Raw genomic sequence first — 7522 nt, 5'->3', positions numbered from 1 at the left:
AAATTTGTATGCTAGGTTGGAATAGGGACAACACTGGACGTCTGAGTCGACAACCTTTTGACAATTCCTTAGATCACATTATTGAAACTTTTTCGCAAAATCTCAGATCTGGTGAGATGGCTGATGATGATGTAGGAAGTCACCATGGTAATGAAGGTAGACCCCCAGTTATGACACTTCGACAATACTTACATCCCACTGGGACTAGTCAACCTTCATGCATGATTATTCCTGAAAATGTAGGACACTTTGAAATCAAACCAGGAGTAATTCAATTACTGCCCAAGTATCATGGAATGGAATCCGAGAACCCTTATCTTCATCTTAAGGATTTTGAGGAAATTAGCATCACATTTAGAGTGCCAAATGTATCGGAAGATGTCCTTAAATTGACCCTGTTTCCTTTCTCCTTAAAGGATAAAGCCAAAACATGGCTGAACTCCTTGAGACCTAGATCGCTAGAAACATGGCATGATATGCAAAGAGAATTCTTGAAAAAATTCTTTCCCGCACAAAGGACTAACTTTTTGAAAAGGCACATTAGTAATTTCCAACAAAAAAACCATGAAACATTTTATGAATGCTGGGAGAGATTTAAAGATTTGCTTCTCTCTTGTCCTCATCATGGGTTTGAAACATGGAGAACCATTAGTTTCTTTACGAAGGGTTGTCTCCACAATTGAAACAATTTATAGAGACTATGTGCAATGGTCTATTTCTGAAAAAGCAACCTGATGAGGCATGGGACTATTTAGACTCTCTCGCAGAGACTGCACAATTATGGGATACAGGGGATAGAGTGAATAAACCTTTGCCTAAGCCTACTAGCATTCCACACGGGGGCCTTTACAACCTGAATACTCAGGATGATATTCAGGCTAAAATGGCAGCCCTTACTAGGAAGGTAGAGGAAATTGAACTTAGAAGGATTGAACCCGTCAAGACCGTAGAACATAACAGCGTGTTGCCCAGTAGATACAACCCAAGAGGGGAGGGTGAATTGGGTCTTTTAAAACTTTTAAACTACTTCTAGTACTTTTTGATTAATTATGCTAAGTTGTATATATGCGCAGTGAAAGTTAAACTTAGCAACAGTTTGATGTATAGAATGTGACTTGATTAAATATGCTTGCAACTAAAGGATGTCCAGATAAGAGTTAAGCAAGCAGTTTATCTAAGTAAGTGAGTGTGTTAGTTAGACCATAAGCAGAAGCATTACAAACACAACAAACATATAGTGGTTCGGTGCACCCCAGCACCTACATCCACTCCCCAAGACTTCTTGGGAATTTCACTATGATCCTACAGATTACAGCCGGTTGTTTTACAAGCTCACAACCCAACTTGTTGTTTTACGAGCGCACAACGAACTCGGTCGGTTTTCCCAGGCTCACCGACTAGAACCAACCCCGATTGTTTTTCCGGGCTCACAATCAAACCCTTACACGTTGGTTTTACCCTCGGCTCACCAACAAACCTAAACCCCGTTGGTTTTCCCTTTGGCTCACCAACAAACCTTAATCCCGTTGGTTTTCCCTTTGGCTCACCAACAAACCTTAATCCCGTTGGTTTTCCCTTTGGCTCACCAACAAACCTTACACCGTTGGTTTTCCCTTTGGCTCACCAACAAACCTTTAACCCCTTGATTCAATCCCTTGATTGAATCAAGTTACAAGATATTAAAACAAAGAATAAAAACAAATCAAAGCTTCTTAAACAAGCAGATATGACAATATAAACAAATAGAGTAAAGAGAAGCCCTCAAACGAGTTTTGAAGATGGAGGAGCTCGGCTTCTTCTTTACTTGATCCTCCTCTGATTTGGCATGAAGTAGAGGATCCCCGAGGCAGCACACGGATGGAGAGGAAGCTTTCGGATTCACTTGGATGCTCTTCTTCTCTCTATTTCATTTTGGATGGCCCTTTTGTGCTTATGGGAGATTTCCTTTGTAATCTCTTTGAGATCTCTTTCCTAGATGATCTCTCCCACTTCCATGAGTTCTCCCCTAGCTCTCTTCTTGTTTTTATAGCTTTAGATGGCGTGGAAACAAGAATATAGCCGTTAGAGACAAAAATAGAGCCGTTGGACACAGTCTGCACTTCCTGACAATATTACCGTTGGGATCGGAGTCGACTCGCGCGATCAGGAGTCGACTCGCCTGTTGCAGGAGTCGGCTCGTGCTTTACTGGAGACGACTCGGCCACTGTTCCAAATTTGAATTAAAGTGCATGCCTTGACTGGGAGTCGACTCGACTTAACCCGGAGTCGACTCGCCAACATCTGGAGCTGACTTGGCATTTTCGGAGTCGGCTCATCCACTGAAGTCCGTGGATCCAATTTTGAATTTGATCCACTCGAGTCAACTCGACTGTCCTGGGAGTCGACTCGAATCTCAGAGCCCGAACTCCCGATCCTCTGTCTTTTGGCTCGTCCAGTCTTGGAGTCGACTCGAACTTCCTCGGAGTCGACTCGGCTCTCAGAGGCAGTAACTTGGTCTTCTGTCTGTTGATGGTCGCGGAGTCTCGGAGTCGACTCGTGCAATGCGGGAGTCGACTCGAATCTCAGAGTCCCAAAAATGCTCTCTGACTTTTTCTTTGTGTTCCGCTTAGAGTCGACTCATGCTTTCTTTGGAGTCGACTTGCCAATCATTGGAGTCGACTCGCGTGCCACTGGAGTCGACTCGAATCTCAGACCCGAAAACTACTCTCTGACTTTTCTGCCTGTGACTCCTAGGAGTCGACTCATACTTCTCCGGAGTCGACTCATACTTCTCCGGAGTCGACTCGAATTCCACTGGAGTCGACTCGAAGACTGTTCTTTTGAATTTTTCCTTTGAACTTTAAACTTTGGACCAATAAATTGTAGCTTTCTTCCAACTTGAGAGCTTTGGAGGCCTTCTTGTGTTCTTCCAACTTGCTATGTTCCTTGCAAAATAAATATCTTTCTCCTTGCAATATAAACATTAGTATCTATACTTCAAGGTTTTGTGATTATCAAAATCAATCTATGAATCAATCTTTGGGTCATCAATCTCCCCCTTTTTGATGATGACAAAACTTGGAGTATATGCAATATAAAAGATATTGATTTCTAGAAGTAATACATAGCTAAGTTGCATGAAGTAGAAAACATATATATTTAAAAAAAATATACTTCATGATAATGCTTTAGATTTAATCAGCTTAACACAATCAACATATTTAAATTTTAAGCTGATTTGTATTCACTTCAAAGTAATAAAGCATTCTGAGTATATAGCATATACTTAGATATTTCTCCCCCTTTTTGACAACATCAAAAAGATAGTGAAACATTAAGTACAAAGATCAGAGCAGAACACATCGAGTGTGAATTCAAGAGGTTTTTTTAATTTGATACCACAGATAGTTTTCTAACCTCTATCTTCAAAGGTGGAATCTACCTTAGGGTAATTCAAGAAGTACCACAAATGATATTCAAATAAAAATATGAGTGAAAATCTAACCTCTCTTCACTAAGTATGAAAGCTTGTTCATTTAAGACCTTTTGCCTAATCTATTAAGTATTTTATCAACATGAGAGCAATTTAATTAATTTTCATCATGTGTAAAAGAGTATGATAATTAAGTCCAAAGTAAAAGATCAAAACTTACATACTTGGAAAACATATCATCATGTTGGATCATTAATTCTTAATGACTTCAAAGTTCTTTTATGATAATAAGAGCATTGGGGCACAAATACCAAAACATGCAATTTTTGATACATCTTAGAGCTCATTTAAAGACTTTCTTTTATTTCTTTAGAAAATAAGCACAATTTGATACATAAAAATGGGAATTGGCACAAAATTGAAGTTCTAAGGAGCAAGCCAATTAGGACTCATTAGTGAATTTCAAAATAGATTTTCTAAGAGATACTCAAGAAAATTTAATACATTGTTCTCCCCCTGTTTCATTAAATTAGAGGCTCTCAAGATTTTGGTTCATGAGTGATGCATAAGATATACTAACCAAATAACACGCCTCAAGGTGTATCATAAAGATTTTCAGAGTTAAGTTTCAGATGATACATATTGGAGAGTATTAGGATTACTTTTCATTTAGTATTCTTTCTCTCTCCTTTAGCTATAGATTTATGCAATTAAGGCCAATAAGACCTCTCCTTCTGAAATTTTCTTTCTCCCCCTCAATTGATCATTCCATTTAAGAGTTTAGAATCCTAAGATAATGTTCAATAAGATTGTCAATCTCAAAAATATATTTCAGCTTATTTTCATAAGACTCAAGGTTTGAGACAAGACAACCTTTATAGAACTCATCTCAAGGTATAAACTTATAATTAAAGCAAGTATTGTAATATAAGGAGGTTCATCAAAATCAATCCATAAAAATCAAGGTATGCATCAAAATAAAGTGTCTTTGGGATAGGATACTGAATATCTAAATCTCCCCCTCAAAAGATGCATTCTTCTTTAATCATTTTAAATTGTTGAATTTCAGATTTTAGTGATAAACGTGAATAACACTGAAATTCTGTAATATCAAGAATGTAGAGTGATCTAGAATTATTCAGAATTTATAGTAATCACTCTTTCTAATCCTTTAAGAACAAGTTATGCTTTCTCCTAATCTTAGAGAAAATGTATAAAAGTATTAATCAGAAAATGATTCAATTGAAGCTCAATTTCTTTCAAAAGCATTTACATTTTCTTTCTTTTAGAGTCATTTGAGTGAACTGAAATATTTCTAGTTTTAAGATCATTCACTCTATTGATATTCTGATGGAAATCTTTAAGAATGTAGGAGAGAAAAACATATAGATGATCATTGAGGTATATATATATATTTATAGAACTCAATTTCTTAATCATAGTTTTTCACCAATGTATTCATGAAACACAATAAATCTTTTTAATATCAAAATAAGATCATATATTTAGAAATTTTTGTTTGCAATCAAGATCATCGAAAGACACATCATTTGGACCAATATTAGTACATTTTAACGATACGAAAAGATATGTTTCGGATGCGTATCGGAGCAATCAACCAAGGCATCAAAATTAATTCTGTTTTTCTTAAATTAAGATTTTATTTAGAAATCATATTGAGTTTAAGCTTTTATACGAAATCAGATTCTGAATTTCATAAAGATTTTCAAAAGAGGCTTTCAAAGTCATCATTTGAGATATGGATCTTCCACATTGTAGCTTATCTTAAATCATTACGATTGAAAACACATATTTCAAGCATATTCAGAATATTTGTATTTATGTTGAATTTTGGTATGAGTTAGCACATTATATACCAAAGTTAAGCAAGTTGATGGATAAGACAAACTCAATTCATTTTGCCTAAATAGAGATATCCTTCTCTTCTTCCTTTTTTTTTACAAATTTATTTAACTTTCAGATTTTAACGATGATTGTGAATAACAAATCTGAATTTTCTTTTCAATAAAACCAAACAAAAGATGTTATGTAGCATTTCAAACATTCAATCAAATTGTCCAAGTATGGGGTACTACAAAAGATATTGAGAACCCATAATTTAAAATATCATGCCACATGCAAAATATAGTGTGTGTTAAGTCATACATTAAAATATTAAGAACAAGCATGTCAAGTATCAAAGTCAATTCTTTTCAAATAAACTCCCCCTATTTAAATATAATTTTGCACTGATTTCATCCTTAAAGTGTATTTCCATGTGACTAAAAATTTGAATTGATTCTTTCTTGTATACTTTCATTTACTTTGTCTTTCTTTTAACTTTCTTAAGCTCTATACTCTATTTGCTCCCTATCCGGTGGAGTTGGGAAGGGGCACGAGGTACTACCACTAGCCTCCCTCTTGTGCCGTCCCTAATATGCCCTACACCGAATAGTTGGGTCAAATAGTGCCGGGTACTACCACTAGCCTCCCCATTGGCACCATCCCTATGATAAGCAATATAGAAAGGTTAAAATGTTCACTCCAAACTCTCCATGTTTAAGTGTAATTAATTATGGATTTTAATTTGATACCAAAGAATGCTCACCCAAGTCTCATAAGTGTGCCGAATATATTATGTTTGTTTTGCTTTTCCTTAAGATTGGAGTACTTGCCTTGCTTAGATTTTTCATCTCTTAAATAATGTCCATTTTCTTTTCTTTATCTCTCTCTCTTTTTGTTATTCTCAAGTAATTTACATGAAAGAGTAGAATAAAGAGATAATCTTATGTATCATATAGATGTATATTATGCAAACAACATTTTCATTGTGCTCAAGGATTCATAACTTCTCACAAGTTATTTTACATCAAAATTTTAAGCATATACTTGTGTATTTCATGGTTATGACATAGGCAAAGATATATTTTAGTTTGGGCAAACCATGAAATAATTTCTAAAAGTATAAGTCAGTCAATACACATATAGACATGATATCAAAAATTAATAATTAAAGAATTTAATCATGCCATAATAAGATTTAAGTTACTGACTTTGCTCAATTAATTTGTGAGAAAGGTATCTAAAATTACCTATTCATTATATATTCTTCAAGCCAAACTAGATTTCTTATGTGTGAACTTTTGACTGAAGAAGATCCTCTCTCTTGTTTGCATGTGAATGTTTAGTGTATCTTACATGAAGATATCTTTCAAGTTGAAATTTCTCATTTTTCTTTCTTGAAGGAAGGTCATTAGTTTCTTTAAGATACAAAGCATTCATCCAACATATATATATATATTTTTTAATTAGATGACTCAATATGAGATATGATAATAGTTGCATGTTGAGTCACTTTACTCAAGAGATTTCCTAAATATAAGCAAGCACATATCACTTGAACTAAAGAGATAGATTCATTAACCAAGATAGTTCAAGGACAAGCATGTGAGGCAATAGACAGATTTATCAAGGTCAAATCAATTTCTTATTTCCAAAATCAATTTAGTTTAGATTCTATTTGCTTAAGATAATTATCAAAAAGATATGTTAGCTAGGTTCTAATCAGCTTATCTTAAACGGTTGTTTCTTTAAAGTTGGATTCAAGTCTTGCATAAGGTCACATAATAAGCATACATTCAGGTCTACTAGCTGTATGATAAAATAATTATTCTATCATGCTTCAATACAGCTTTAAAACAATAGATCTACTTTGCTCATCCTTTTCAAATTCTACAAGATGGGGTCATAGATATACCTTCTTCATGCCAATCTTCTATAGGAGTTTTCTTGTGGACTAACGTTGGTCAATGAAGATCCCCTTTTCTGTTTGTCTTAATTTGGAGTTTGAGAGAAGATGTTAATTCATTCATCATACGTATTTCAAACTCTCCTTGCATGAGCTAAGTAAAGTCTTCATATAACTCTTTATTAGTAGAACCAAAAATGATGTCATCAATGTAAACTATGAGCAAGTAAGATATCACAAATTCTTCTTTTTGATGCAAAGATTTATCACTATTACTTTCTATCAAAAAGGTTGCTTAAGCTTTTGTATCATGCTGTTGATGCTTGTTCCACATTATATATTGCTTTAACATATTTGTAATG

General features: G+C 34.7%; 1 pseudogene; it reads right to left on the bottom strand.

Moving 5' to 3' along the window:
• Positions 1-533: 533 nt before the first annotated feature.
• LOC120107738 lies at positions 534-631 on the bottom strand (annotated as a pseudogene).
• Positions 632-7522: the final 6891 nt, after the last annotated feature.

Source organism: Phoenix dactylifera, unplaced genomic scaffold (assembly GCF_009389715.1).
Source record: "Phoenix dactylifera cultivar Barhee BC4 unplaced genomic scaffold, palm_55x_up_171113_PBpolish2nd_filt_p 000995F, whole genome shotgun sequence".
Taxonomy (NCBI): domain Eukaryota; kingdom Viridiplantae; phylum Streptophyta; class Magnoliopsida; order Arecales; family Arecaceae; genus Phoenix; species Phoenix dactylifera.
The sequence above is the reverse complement of the archived record's forward strand: the minus strand, read 5'-3'. Positions and strand labels throughout refer to the sequence as shown.